This window comes from Bos grunniens, chromosome 29 (genome assembly GCF_055505025.1).
Source record: "Bos grunniens cultivar Pamir isolate PY7600 chromosome 29, Bosgru_T2T1.0, whole genome shotgun sequence".
NCBI lineage: Eukaryota > Metazoa > Chordata > Mammalia > Artiodactyla > Bovidae > Bos > Bos grunniens.
The window spans coordinates 34,963,084-34,977,851 of NC_141193.1; the positions used below are offsets into that span (position 1 = coordinate 34,963,084).

General features: G+C 45.9%; 1 protein-coding gene and 1 long non-coding RNA gene across 15 annotated transcripts in view; one reads left to right on the forward strand and one right to left on the reverse strand.

Moving 5' to 3' along the window:
* The window catches only part of TENM4 (teneurin transmembrane protein 4), a 1,162,188-nt gene that overhangs the window by 623,599 nt on the left and 523,821 nt on the right, over positions 1 to 14,768 (reverse strand). The gene's annotated exons all lie outside the window — the stretch shown is intronic.
* LOC147342505 (uncharacterized) lies at positions 10,113 to 11,404 on the forward strand. Its single transcript, XR_015158174.1, has 2 exons — positions 10,113 to 10,250; positions 11,084 to 11,404. It is a non-coding gene; the product is annotated as an uncharacterized LOC147342505 (long non-coding RNA).

Below are 14,768 nucleotides of genomic sequence, written 5' to 3' on the forward strand. Positions count from 1 at the left end.
GTTAACTGTCACCAAATCTGTTCCTCCACGCTGCGTCCCGGCTGAGTGACCTCCATGGAGGTGGGAGGCGAGCCTGTGAACCCCGGCTCCACCTCACACAGGCTGGGAGACTCAGGGAAAAGCCATTCCCTCTCAGTGCCACAGTTTCTTCACGCGAAAGTCGGAGATGATCACAGAACTGGCATCAAGATGATTGAGAAGGTTAAGTCAGATGACACCCGAGAAACACGAGCACACAGTCCAGAAGAAAAGAAGACAAAGGAAAGGATCTAGTTATTAGAACTCTGAGAGAGAGACAGCAATGAAAGAAGTGAGCATAATTTCAGACCCAAACCCACAGGTATGTGGTGTGGAAAATGTATTCCTTCCTCCTGTGTTTTATAGAAAAGGAAGCCAGGGAAGGGACAGAAGCTGCGGAGTGGCCCATACCTTTGTCTGGAAGCCCTGTTTGCCCTGAGGGCTCATGCTTTTTACAAAGGCACAAGGCCAAGCCTTCTGTCTTGCTGAGGATACAGATACAAGCTGCTGTATTTAAAATGGGTATTCAACAAGGGCCAACTGTATCACACAAGGAACCCTGCTCAGTGTTATGTGGCAGCCTGGATGGGAGGGAGTTTGGGGGAGAATGGATACACGGATATTGTATGGATGAGTCCCTTTGCTGTCCATTGGAAACTATTACAACACTGTTAATTGGCTGTACTCCAATAAAAATAAAAAGTTGAATAAAATAAAGAGAGAGAGAGAGAAAAAAAAAAAGCCTGAGATTACATGGCTCTTCTGCAGCTTGTGGTGACCTAGTGGAACTTTACCAAGCTTCTCTGAGGCCCAGATCCCTTCAAAGTGAGGTACCATCCTTCTGACGCAGAGTTAGGTGGGCTACCAGTGCAAAGCCCCTAGTGATGTGCCTGGCACACAGTAGGCATTTAATAAACACCTATTGACTCAATCTTCACTGAATGACCTAGATGATTCAGAGGATAGAGCAAGGGTCCTGCAAACCTCTCCTTTCCTGGGAATTTACACAGCTATGGGTATCTGAGCAAGCAAATTTCTCCCTTCGTGGCTAGAGACCACCACGTGAGAGAATTCCCACCAGGACCAGAGGCAGGTATCCTGCTGGCACTCAGGGTAAATGTACTGGAGATTCTTCCAGGAGTGTCTGCCATGCCTCAGAGAGAGCCTATTTTGGGAGTCTCAACTGTATGTGTAATTTCACCCTTAAAGCCATTTTGCACATCTTTCCAAGTATTCAAAAATAAAACTCCTGCCCAATAGAGGCTGTAAAAGGATTTTCAGTTAAAAAAAAAAAAAAAACCCTTCAAATACTATTTTTAAAAAACCACATACCCTTTCTCCCTTCCCCTCTTCTATCTTCACCAGAGACCTTTGAGTTATGGAGTGCACTTAACACCATTAATTGCCATGGAAACTAAAACATCTTCTGCTGAATATGGTCAACTTTTTCAGCAGAGGATTTGTTGCTGAGATTTTGAATAATGGGCTGTTTTTGTTCCTTTTGTGCGAAGACAAGGTTCCCCTCCTCCGCTCCATTCCTTTTGATGTGTTACTTCTCTAGGCCACATCTCTGTGAGAGCATAAGCTGGTTACTATGTTTCCAGAAAGCTGAGAAAAAGGAAGAATGTCCTTGGAATTCCTGCTTTCCGAGGAATGCTACCTGCGGGATCCAGGTGTTCTTCCCTGTCTTCAGCAATGATTTGTTCTCTGACAATTTTATTCGGTATCATTAACAACAACACTAGCAGCATGCAGTGACCATTATTAATAGTCCTGTTTGCTGGGGAGCTTATAAGGAGAATGATAGTTTTTATACAGTACATACTATCTTTAGGGACTAGTAAATGGACACTGTGTGTGCCTCATTGGGACTGTGTGGTTATTAAGATTACCCCCACTTTACAGATGAGGAAACCAAGGCACAAAGAGATTAATCCACCTGCCCATGGGCACAGAGCTAATGACCACTCTAAGCAAGATTTGGACATGGGTCCCTCTAATTCCAGGGCTTCCCAGGTGGCTCAGTGAGTAAGGAATCTGCCTGCAATGCAGGAGATAGGAGTTCGATCTCTGGGTCAGGAAGATGCCCCAGAGAAGGGAATGGCAACCCATTCCAGTATTTTTGCCTGGAGAATCCCATGGACAGAGAGGAGCCTGGAGTTCATGGGGTCACAAAGAGGCAGACATGACTGAAGTGATTAAGCACCCACCCTCTAATTCCAAACCTAGTCCATGCATTTTCTACTATGCTTCTAGTCTACCTTAAAAAAAATGACAGTATAACCCTCAGTCAGTAACTAAATTATTAATGAATTTATATTAAACTTCAATTTTATTTATTAAACTTCAATTTATGCCAGGCACAGTACTGGCTCCTATTCATCTGCCTAGTAAACTCAGCCATCTGCAACTCTTATAAGAAAAAAGAATTATACAGAAGTCTCTGAGCCACCCAAATATAACATTCACACACTATACTTATTCAAGAAATATTCCCCCAACTTCTTTACTTTCTGTATACATAATGTAACACAATATAAATAAGCTGGTCATCTGCAATTAGAAATCTGGGTTTGGATTCCAGGTCCATCACTCCCTAGCTATGGGGCGCTGGGATGATTTATCTAACTCTTTCAAGCAATATTTAAGACAGGAGTAATAGCTCAGAGGTAGTTTTGAAGACTAAATCAGAAAATGGATGTTAGGTGATTATTCCAGTGACTAACACCTCCTGCTGCTGCTAAGTCGCCTCAGTCGTGTCCGACTCTGTGTGACCCCAGAGACGGCAGCCCACCAGGCTCCCCCGTCCCTGGGATTCTCCAGGCAAGAACACTGGAGTGGGTTGCCATTTCCTTCTCCAATGCATGAAAGTGAAAAGTGAAAGTGAAGTCGCTCAGTCGTGTTCGCCTCCTAGCGACCCCATGGACTGCAGCCCACAAGGCTCCTCCATCCATGGGACTTTCCAGGCAAGAGTGCTGGAGTGGGGTGCCATTGCCTTCTCCCAACTACCACCTAGCAGGGGCTGAAAACCCAGTGATTATTAGCAGTGGCTGCAGCATTATTAATTCACTACAGAGACGCTTACTATGCACTGATGATTCCCAGCACTCTGTGCTCTGTACTAATTTTCGTCTCAGAAAATACTCTGGAGGTCAGGTGTGAGACTCATGAGATAATCCATGCACAGGCCAAGCAGGGCGCCAGGCACACAAACAGGGTTAGCAGTGTCCACTGAAGGCTCTTCTCTGGTGACGGGGCCCCTGTTTGTGTTGGAGCTAAGGACACAAGGCAGGAAGTGGCAGAGCTAGAACTGAACACACATCTGGTGGCTTCCAGTCCTGCACCTGGGAGTAATTAGATTGGAGATATTTGCCCCAGTGGGAAATAAACTCCCACACATTCCCAAGTCACTGAGGCCAACTCAGCTGTCCTGCACTCCTTTTTTGCATCTTTCCAAAGTCCTATCACAACTTTTGCTCTTCTCATTGAGCATGTCTGGTTTCCAGGGCTAAAGAAAGGAGTGGTCCTGGGGAAATATTGCCTTCTATCAATTCAACATTAGACATAATTCAATTTCTTAATGACATTTCTGGTCATCATGCCATGCTTCTAATTGAAAATGAATAATTGAAACTCTAATTATTACAAGAGTCAATAGAAGGCAACTCTAGACAGCAATTTGCTAGGCAAAAGCTTTAATTCTCATTCACTTTTAAATTCAGTATGTGTCTGATTATTCAATTACTTAGTGAACATGCATTTTGGGGACTATATTCTAGGAAGAAGTTTAAAAATAAAAGGACCTAGAATTTTTTTTTTTTTGATAAGCTCTAAGTGTTGGACTTCTGGTTCTGGTAATTTGGTAGACTGAATTTACAGAGAGAATTCAGTACCAAAACAAAAGCCACACAGAAATGCAGAACAAAATAAAATGAAAAATAATTGAGTAAGAAACTTTTAGCCAGAGCATTGAGTGAAAGAACTGAAGTTGGGATGGCCCAGAAGTTTATAAGACATAAGCATGAACCTTAAGAGCTAGGAGCTGGGGTTTGAATATCCATGTGGGGGAAAGAAGATGTGGACCCAGGCCCACATGAGGCAGGGACTTAGAACAGAGAGCCTGAAACCCCTGTGAAATGTCAGGACCTTGCAAGAATCTCCTACATCCACGCATGAGACTTCTGCCCATTAAGTTATGGAGAAGGCCAAGAAGCTCATTTTTACTCAGGTCTCTGGATAGAAAAAGAAAAAAAAAAATACCCCAGGATAAAGAAAACTCAAATCTGTGGCACATGCAAGTAAGAAATCTAAATTTGTGCCACCTATGGGTTATGAGAATCCTAAACCAAGAAATTAATGTAAAAACTGGCCCAGAGCCAATGAGATCTCTGCAGTGCCTGGTTAAATCCAGCACAAAATAGCTCTATCAGCCTTATAAGGACTCTTCCATAACCTTGAATGCAAGAAAATCCCACTGGAAAAAATAAAACAAAACTAAAACAAAAACCACATAACCTGATGATGCATTCACCAAAAAAGTCACAAATCACCCAAGACAACATTCTACCAGCAGGTGCAATGATGAGGCTTACCACTCTTGAAATACTAAAATAGTCTGAGTGATCACAAATGTACTTCAGTGACTAGGAAGATAAATGAAGGGATAAAAATCATATTAAAAGGACAAGACACTATGAAGGCAGGATTGAAGAAGAAACAAATAAAACTTGAAAAATGAAAAAAAAAACAGTCATTAAAATTAAAATTCACAGAGTGAATAAAATGACAGATTAAGTATAGCTCAAGAGAGATACAGTGACTCAGATGGGCTGGTGGAAATTTCCCACATTGTAGAGCAGGGAGATAGATGGAAAACATGAGAGATCTGTTAAAACAAAGGAGAGAATCAGAAGACCCAACACACATCTAATGGAAGTTTCAAAAGGGACGAATGGGGGAAGGGAAGTATTTGAAGTGATAAGAGAGGAGAATGTTTGAAAATGATGAATGATATGAAGCAATGGCACAGTTAAGGCAAAGAAAAAATTATAAAGGCTCTTAAGTGTTGGTTTCTTTGAGTTTGCTTAAAAGGATCCATCTTTGGCCAGTTAAAGAATTAAGAAATAAAAAGATTAAAAGCATTAAAACCATGGATTAAAAGCAGCACAAGACTAGGACATCATCCCTGGGAAAAATGGTGCTCAAACAAGCAATTCTGTTCTCCACCATACCAGCCAGAAAACCAGGGCAACTACTGTGTACCAACCAGGTACTCTACAGAGTGGAAGACTGCATTATCGGTCCTCATTCTTCACCCCTCACTTCATGCCCTTGGCCTTGAACTTTTCAGCACTTTCCATTAACGGCAGAGGGGGGAAAAATATGCCCTAGCTACCCTGTGAGTTCAAGGGAGATCAGAGACTCACACAGCAAATGTGGATCCAATCTACAGATTGCAGTCAAACTCAGTTGAGCCCAGTTTAGTTCAGCTGGTACCCAGTTGAGCCCTAGCTACAACAGTGGGAAAGGAATAAATTATCGTTTTAAGCCCCTGAATTTTCCAGTGGCTTGTCCATGAAACACGACTGTGGAAACAGTTGCCCAATGCATATATGATCTCAAAAAACTTCACAACTCTGGTGTAGGCATTATTGCCCCTATTTTACATTAAATCATATCCAACACGACCCCAAGGACTGTTGTAGCATGCCAGGCTTCCCTGTCTTTCACTATCTCTCGGAGTTTGCTCAAACTCATATCCATTGAGTCAGTGATGCCATCCAACCATCTGATCCTCTGTTGCCCTCTTCTCCTCCTGCCTTCATTCTTTCCCAGCATCAGAATCTTTTCCAGTGAGCCAGCTCTTCACACCATGTGGCCAAAGTACTGGAGCTTCAGTTTCAGCATCAGTCCTTCCAATGAATATTTAGGGTTGATTTCCTTTAGGATTGACTGGTTTAATCTCCTTGCAGTCCAAAGGACTCTCAAGAGTATTCTCCAGCACCACAGATCGAAAGCATCAGTTCTTCAGTGGTCCAGCTCTCACATCCATACATGACTATTGGAAAAACCATAGTTTTGACTATACGGACCTTTGCTGGCAAAGTGATATCTCTGCTTTGTAATACGCTGTCTAGGTTTGTCATAGCTTTCCTCCCAGTGAGCAAGTGTCTTAATTTCATGGCTGCAGTCACTGTCTGCAGTGATTTCGGAGCCCAAGAAAAAAAAATCTGCCACTGTTCCCATTTTTTAACTCATCTATTTTACACTTACTCTTGAGAGTCCCTTGGACTGCAAGGAGATCAAACCAGTCAATTCTAAAGAAAATCAGTCCTAAATATTCATTGGAAGGAATGATGCTAAATCTTCAATACTTTGGCCACCTGATACAAAGAGCCAACTCACTGGAAAAGACTCTGATGCTGGGAAAGATTGAAGGCAGGAGGAGAAGGGGATGACAGAGGATGAGATGGTTGGATGGCTCTCCCAGCAAGCTCTGGGAGATGGTGAAGGACCAGTAGCCTGATATGCTGCAGTCCATGGGGTTGCAAAGAGTCAAACATGACTGAGCAACTGAACAACAATTCTATACTTAAGGAAACTCAAAGGTTCCAAGAATCAAGAAGTAATGCAACGTGCCCTGGGTCACACAAGAGCAGGTTTAAGATCTAAGGCTTATTTTGTCTGTACAGCCCAATCTTTAAGCTTCTAATTGAACTGCTTTGTAACTGACATTTGGTTGAATGAATGAAGGAACAGATAAATACCATTCCATCTACTTGGGCCAAAACCATCAACTGCATTCATGTGTATTTTTATACACTCAGGGCCTGATCACCTTAAGGCCAGAACAAACTCATCAACGTACCCAAAGAGGCTCATTTTCCTTTTAGAAGGTGTCTGCTGCACAAAGAGCTTGCCCAGGAAATGAATCCCCTCATGCCAAGGGGGAAAAAAAAAAGCACTGGAGTGGAAGATAATCACAGCCTGTCAGGCTTCCTGGCGAGCTGATGGTCTTCATGGTCCAGCAGATGGTGTCAAGGATGTGACCTGTGGAGGTTCACAGCAGACAGCTGACAGAGGCCTCATCTAAATGGATGACACGGAGGCCCACAGCTGATCCGTGTCTTAGAGCGTGCTACTTGGCAGCTGCGGAAGCACGGTCTGACCGGAATAGCTCCCCTTCTGAACCGCTGGGGTGGTAAATAATTAACTGCCTTGTTCTACTTGGGATGGGAACAGGCGGACCCTTCTGAGGGGTGACAGAGGGTCCCTGTTGAAGTAGCCGAGGATAAATGTGTTTAGACCCTCATCCCTCCCTGAGATTCTGCCATCTCCATATAAACGAAAATAGAATTGATGATAGCATTTAAAAACTTGAGATTTGGATCCTGCTTTTGATTTCACAAAATAGTTTAAATTTATTTCTGGTTCAGTAGGGAACAAAAAAATTAGACAAAGGATAGGAACAATCTATTCAGAGAAGCACAAATAAACAGCTAATAAACATATGAAAAGATGTTTGGCCTCACTAATAATTAAAGAACTGCAGATCAAAACAATAATGAAATGCCATTTTTTTCCCCCATCAGGCTGACAAAATTGGAAAAGCTTGATAATTCTCAGTGTCTACCCCCAGGGAAGGAGTGGTCTCATATGCTATTGACGGAACATTTTGTGGGATGCCTTGGCAACATTTATCAAAATTTAACCATATAATTTTCAGCCCAGGAAAAATGAGAATTTACTCTCTAATTATACCCACCTCCCCAAATGGATCAAGATGGGCATATAAGGGATTCACTAAGAAGTTATCCATAACAGCAAAAATCTAGAAATACTTAAGTGTCTATGGACAGAGGATGAGGTTAACAATCTCAAGTACACTGACACGATGGATGAATACAGAGCAGTGAACGAGAGTGAGTTCTGTAGGGTTGAAAGTGAAACATCTAGACATATTAAGGGAAAAACGCAAGGTGTAAAGTAATACGTGAAGGGACTTCTTTGGTATAAATAAAACTTGGGTCTTTTTTCCTCCAAGAAGAAAAAGAAATCTTTTTCAGCAGGCACCTTTGTAGAGAGACAACTAGGACCCTAAGATGAGTTATATGCTTTGTTTCATCTTTCTGCACACTGTACTTTCTTTCCATGGAGGTCTATTTTTTTTTAAGTTAACAGGAGTTATCCAGGAGGTGAGATTAAAGGCCTTTCTGTTTCTTTGTTTTTGTTTTTCTCACCCTCACACACATTAAAAATCTAATACATGTTGCAATTTATTATAAAATGACGTGTTAATCTGAGCGTACTCAAGTGCCAGGCAGGTGGGGGTGAAGGAAGTGAGGAGCTGAGGCTGAGTGCGTGGACGTGGTCTCGTGTATGGGGAAGTACCCGCAGGGGAGACTGAATCCTCTGAAGGGGTTTCTTTAGAAGGCCTGAGTTGCTCTCTCTGGGGAAAATCACCAACTGGGGCTTCGGAGATGGAAAGAAGCTGGTGGTTGGCAGAGATAGATAGCTGCTTCCATATGCAACCTTGAAAGCCACAAAGGGGACAGAAGAAAGTCTCACCATACTGCAAGGGCCCAGCTTGCCTTCCAGGCAACAGGGAGGGGAGGCGTCCCAGGAGGGCCATGGGCAGAGTCCAGGAGGGGAACCCCTGGGTTGAGGAGCATGGGCAGTAGCCCCATAAATGACTGGTAAGTTCTGGAGGCCCCTGGGGAGGGGGTGGGCATGGTGCAAATCTTCCCAGTTAGCTAGTCAGGGTGGGGGGCGGAAATAAAGGTGCTTGCTATTAATTCTCTCTCAAGTGTCCACGTTTATTCCCTCCCAGACTCTGAGAAGCACAGACAGCCCCTCTGTCTCCTTTACCACTCAGCACACAGTAGGACCTCTTTGTGGAACAAATGGGCTGCTGACACCCTCTGTTCAGTCTGGCCTTTCATTTTCCTGATGCTTTGTCCCCCAGGATTGCAGCCAGGTAGCCTCCAGAACTCAGGCTCTGCTGCCAGAAGTTACTTATCCATGCAAAGAAGTTCGGAGAACTCCTGGAAAGCCTGACCTATTTCACCAGTTCAACTAAATCTAAACAATGAAAGATTCATTTGACTCTATTAGATCAAATGTAAAAATAAAATTAAAATTAATTAAAAACTACAGCAGACAGCTCCTTACAAAAACACCTTTGATGTGCGTTCAGCAGACTGAACAGCTGCAGTTAGGGAAGGCAATGAGGTTTCAATTATCCCGGCTACTGGCGGAAACAGATAACGTGGATAAAAGAAATCCACAGATAATCAAAATTAAAAATCCTTTACTCTTTCTCTCCGTTTCAACATCGTTCCTAACACACTCCTGTGAGGACCTTAAGGAATGTTCGTATTTGTTGAATCTTCTACTCAGCCACCCTCTCTTTTTTTATAGAGGTAGAGGTGTTGATAAGATCAGGGATGGAAGTGGTGTGTACTGAGGATGTGCTGGGTGTCAGGCTACAGCCGGGCTGGGCTGTCTCCATGTGGCCCTCTACCTCCTTTTTCTGCTTTTCCCTGCCTTGGTCTGGGCTCCAGGAGGCTGACCTCTGAACATACGGCCACTGATGTTCCTTTCCCTCTGACTTCCAGCTGGGTTTAGCCAATGGGAGGCACCAGCCTCCGAGGGCGAGAGGAGAGAGGCTGGGACATTCCCTCCCCGCAAGCCTTCTGCTAGGCTGTGAGCTGATGGGGGCTTTCGTCTTTTGAAGGCCGGGATCCTGTCCAGCATCCTCTTCTGTGGACACAGCTCTTTCTCAGTAGCTGCTCCCGCCCTTGCAGGCCTCGGGGTGGTGAGAGCTCCATGCTGTTGCTAACCTAGACTGCTACACCATCCCCTTCTGCTTTCCTGACAGCTCAACCTTAATTAAACTCTCTTCAACCACCCCATCAGCTCCTTGCACTTACCACTCATTGTCTTATGCAGTGTCCCCCTTTCCAAGAGGAGAGTGAATCTCTAGGAAGAGGACCCACTTGCCTGTGGTCACACCTCTGGGAATTGGCAGAACCAGAAGTCCTAGCCAACACGTCTAATCCTAAAATGTAGTGATCTCACAGCTTGATTATACTGCTGAGAAACCCAAGCCATCAGTGAGACTTTGCAAAATGATGCTGACTGCAAGAGAACCATTGGAAAGTTGTATCTCGGAGCTGAAAAGATTAGAATGCTGGTCTTTAGACTGTCCACGAGAAGCGTGCCTGGGTCTGGTAGGAATCCTGCTTTTTAGCAATCACTTTGCCTCTTGGATTTCAACTCCTAAAGCCTCTTGTTTCTAGACTCCAAACCCCACATTGGTCATCTTCAGATTTTGTGACTTCCGTTAGGCTATGGAGCTTTCTGGAGATGGGACTTGGGAGTGAGGCAGATGCTCAGTTAGGTAACTAATCAGTCCTCTGTGTCTTCACTCATCCATTCGTCTGGTCACTCTGATTACTAAGGGATGGCTGGGAAGTTGCTAAGGGGAGTGAGACAGAACATCCAGACACTATCAGATGACTGTCATAACACGGTGGCAAGAGATCTGTCCAGGATATAGCATGAGCACACAGAGGGCGCTTCAGCTGGCCGGGGTCAGAGGCAGAGGCTTCCTGAGAAGCAACCCCTGAGCTGCGTTTTAGAAGCTGGGGTGGGGGTGTGGTGGGGGTGATGGGAGGCCAGGCAGGGAGGAAGGGCAGGGACAGTCAGTCCAGGCAGAGGAGGGAGCCTGAGCCATGGAGGAGCACTGGGGAGTGCCAGAAGCTCAGCATTTCTGAACACAGGCTGCATCCAGGGGTCAGAGATGGGCTGGAAAGACACACAGGGCCAGCGTGGTGGGTCCTGCCCAGGGTACTAAGGAACTAGGCCTATGTTCTAAGACTAGGGCTTGGTGTCAAGGCCAGCCTAGAAGCCCCAAGAACTGGAAGGCATCTCCCCAAAGGCTGCTCTGCCTTCTCAAAGCAATCGTTTAAAATGCTTTCAAACCTGGTCAGAAGTAAAGATGACACTTTAATGAACCCCTGCAGACCTATGACTCAGGATACTGTTCTGTAATCTCCTCCAGTTTTAGGTCAGGAGTAGACCCGGGGCCTGAAGCTCACCCAGCCTGCAGATGCAAAGATCGTCAGCTACAAGGACAGGACGGCGGGAGGCCTCAAGGGCCAGCAGGCTGGACCCCAGCAATAGGAGCTCCCTGAATCCTGACAGCCATGATGCCAAGCAAACCCTGATCCGCTTGCTTCTCTTCACTTTCCCCTGAGAAGGGTGGAGGGTGAGGGGCACAGAGCTAATGAAATAAGAGTTATAAATGAGAAAGAGCTGACTTGCGTCTTTGGCACATGGGCTGCCAACTCCCCCAGATAGAGGCTTTTGGAAAAAAAGAAAATATACAGGCTACCAGAGCGGGTCCCACAGAATCTCCACCCAACCCATTATTAAGGCCACTGCACATGCTGTTCAGAAGCAGGAACTGCAAACTGAACTTGAGACCTGAGAGGATCCCGATTTCACAAATGCTATCATTAAGAATCATCAGAGATAATGTGGTTTTAATTAGAAGGGTTGAGATATTGGCAAGTGTTCAAAAAGCTCATCATCTGAGGCTCTGCCAGCGTTGTGGGTACAGGCCGCCTGCATAGTGTGAGTCTGCTCAGGTGAAAGAGTCTGAGCCTTCTTCCTGCAAACCTTGGGGGTGAGGGGTCCCCGCATTCGTGGTACAGACAGAGGCGACGGAAAATGCCTCACATGAATGAGGAGAGGGGGGTAGGTATGGTGGCTTGTCATGTGCCAAGGTCCAGAGGGTTCTGAGGTCAAACAAACAGGCCTCTGTATCGATACTGATGGCGAGACCCTGGACAGATGTATAACCTTTCTGAGCCTTGGTTTCCTTGTAATGTCCAGTGGAGACAACTACACCTCTGCACCACAGGGCTATCTGAAGGATTAAATGAATTAACACACTCAGCACTGGGCCAAGTGACCTGGTACAGACAGGATGCCCAGAAAGCATTTATCACTTACTTCTTCTTCCTGCCTCCCCAGACTAGCAGGCTGTGGGGCCATACCTGAGCCCACGTCTTTGTGAAGCCAGAGGCTAACCCCCTTCAACAACTGGATACACCACTAGCGAGGACCAGGACAGGCCTTTCTTTCACATGGGTGAGGTCTGCAGGAAGTCAAAGTGGCCTTGACTTGTAAAACACCATTTTCCAAGTGTGGGGCGTTTTCTGCTTGTGTCTCTAAATTCTATCAGCCTCCCGCACCAGGGAATCTTTAGGAACCTTTACCAGCAGTGACTCCATTAAATACTAATAGATGGCTGGGCTTCTGAGCATGTCACGTAATCCTTGTCTGCCAATAGGTCAGGGGCTTAGGCAGATGAAGTTATTTCAACCAGAGAGGCCAGGGAGAGTGGCTTGCCACTGTATGGAAGTGCCACCCAAGGTCTTCTTGGCTCCCTGTAAAGATATGTCTATCACTCATGTGAGCCCCTCGACCTGTCGAGGCAGGCAAACCATCTTCATGTTGGTCTGTACCTGCCAATGTGCTTAGCTTTTACAGTAGCCTTACAAAATAGATTTTGTTAGCCCCATTTTACAGGAAAGTAGACTGAGGCTACAGAAAGTATATGATTTATGGAAGGTCACAGGATCAGGAGGGCTTCCCTGGTGGCTCAGTAGTAAAGAATCCACCTGTCAATGCAGGAGACACAGGTTCGATCCCTGGGTCAGGAAGATCCCCTGGAGAAGGAAATGGCAACCCACTCTAGTAAGAGTCAGACACAGCTGAGTGACTAAACCAACGGGATCAGGAAATCCGTGGAATCCAGATCTGCCTGTTTCCTGGCCAGAGTTGCCCTCAAGGGCAGGAAATAGGACTTGATCTCCTTGTGACCCAGCAGAGAGTGGAGTGCTTCCTGAAGCAGACACAAACCCGTGGAATCAATGGTCAACAGTTTGCCCTAATTCAGTTCCCTAGGTGGCGCTAGTGGTAAAGAACCCACCTGCCAATGCAGGAGACTTGAGATGTGGGTTTCATCCCTGGGTGAGGAAGATCTCCTGGAGGAGGAAATGGCAACCCACTCCAGTATTCTTGCCTGGAGAATCCCACGGACAGAGGAGCCTGGCAGGCTACAGTCCATAGGGGTGCAAAGAGTCAGACACGACTGAGCGACTGAACATGTACGCACGCACTCACCTCCTCTCCAGATCGCTCACTTCCTGCTGCCAGCTCAGAGCTCTCCAAGGCTGCCCTTCATGGTCCACCCTCCTGGGACCCCGGCTCCCAACACAGAGGGCCTGAAGCTCTCCCTGGGACCCAATCCCAGTCAATGCTTAGTCCTCCTCCAACCAATTCCATTCCTTTCTGCAGAAGCTCTTCGAGCAAAGAGACAGCTGAGCTATGGAAATGATGGTTGTGGAGCCTAGCTTTTCTTCTCCGTGGGAGCAGAGAAAAAGAAAAGGGAGAAAATGCAGGTGCTCTGAGAGGGCAGCCCAGTCTGTGTGTAACCACCTGGGCTCAACAGTGGGTCTGCCGTGAGGCACAGGGGCTGGCGTTACTGTCTGAGTTTCCTCGACCTGACAGGTGTGGCGGGGGAGGCCGCCCATGGGTAACCCCTAGCAGTGAGCCGGGCAGCCTGGGCCTCATGTGCAGGAAACTCCTGGGGCAACACCTTGTCCTCCACTGAACCCCTCGCCTCAACGCCTCCTCACCCCGAGTCCAGGCATACCTGGCCGTGCACCTGGCCCCCCAGGATTCTGGGAGGTGACCTAGCAGAGCCACCTTCATGTTTCTGGGGTGGGGAAAAACTGTAGAATTTGACCCCACAAACCAGAACAAAACCCTATATCAGGGCCCATGGAAGAGTCAATAATTAGGCACCACCTGAGTACCTAAAAGATGCTTACTTCTTGGAAGGAAAGTTATGACCAACCTATATAGCATATTCAAAAGCAGGGACATTACTTTGCCAACTAAGGTCCGTCTAGTCAAGGCTATGGTTTTTCCAGCAGTCATGTATAGATGTGAGAGTTGGACTGTGAAGAAAGCTGAGCGCCGAAGAATTGATGCTTTTGAACTGTGGTGTTGGAGAAGACTCTTGAGAGTCCCTTGGACTGCAAGGAGATCCAACCAGTCCATTCTGAAGGAGATCAGCCCTGGGATTTCTTTGGAAGGAATGATGCTACAGCTTAAACTCCAGTACTTTGGCCATCTCATGCGAAGAGTTGACTCATTGGAAAAGACTCTGATGCTGGGAGGGATTGGGGGCAGGAGGAGAAGGGGACGACAGAGGATGAGATGGCTGGATGGCATCACCGACTCGATGGACGTGAGTTTGAGTGAACTCTGGGAGTTGGTGATGGACAGGGAGGCCTGGTGTGCTGCGATTCATGGGGTCGCAAAGAGTCAGACATGACTGAGCGAATGAACTGAACCGAACTGAACTGAGTACCTGGCTCTGTGCTAAGGCCTGTGCCCATGTATTCCTTTATTAACACTTATCATCATCCCACGAAGTGCTACAGGGAAGGGGGAGGATGGGCTCTCCTTGGGGTGATGAAAATGTCCTAAAATTGATGGTGCTGATGATTTCACAACTTGGTGAATCCCACTAAAGGCTGCTGAATTGTGCTTTGTGAATAATATGCACATTATTATATGCATAATATGCATAATTCACAATATGCTTTTGAATTATATTTCAATAAAGATGTTATCAAGAAAAAAAGAAGAAAGAAAAAGAAAAGATG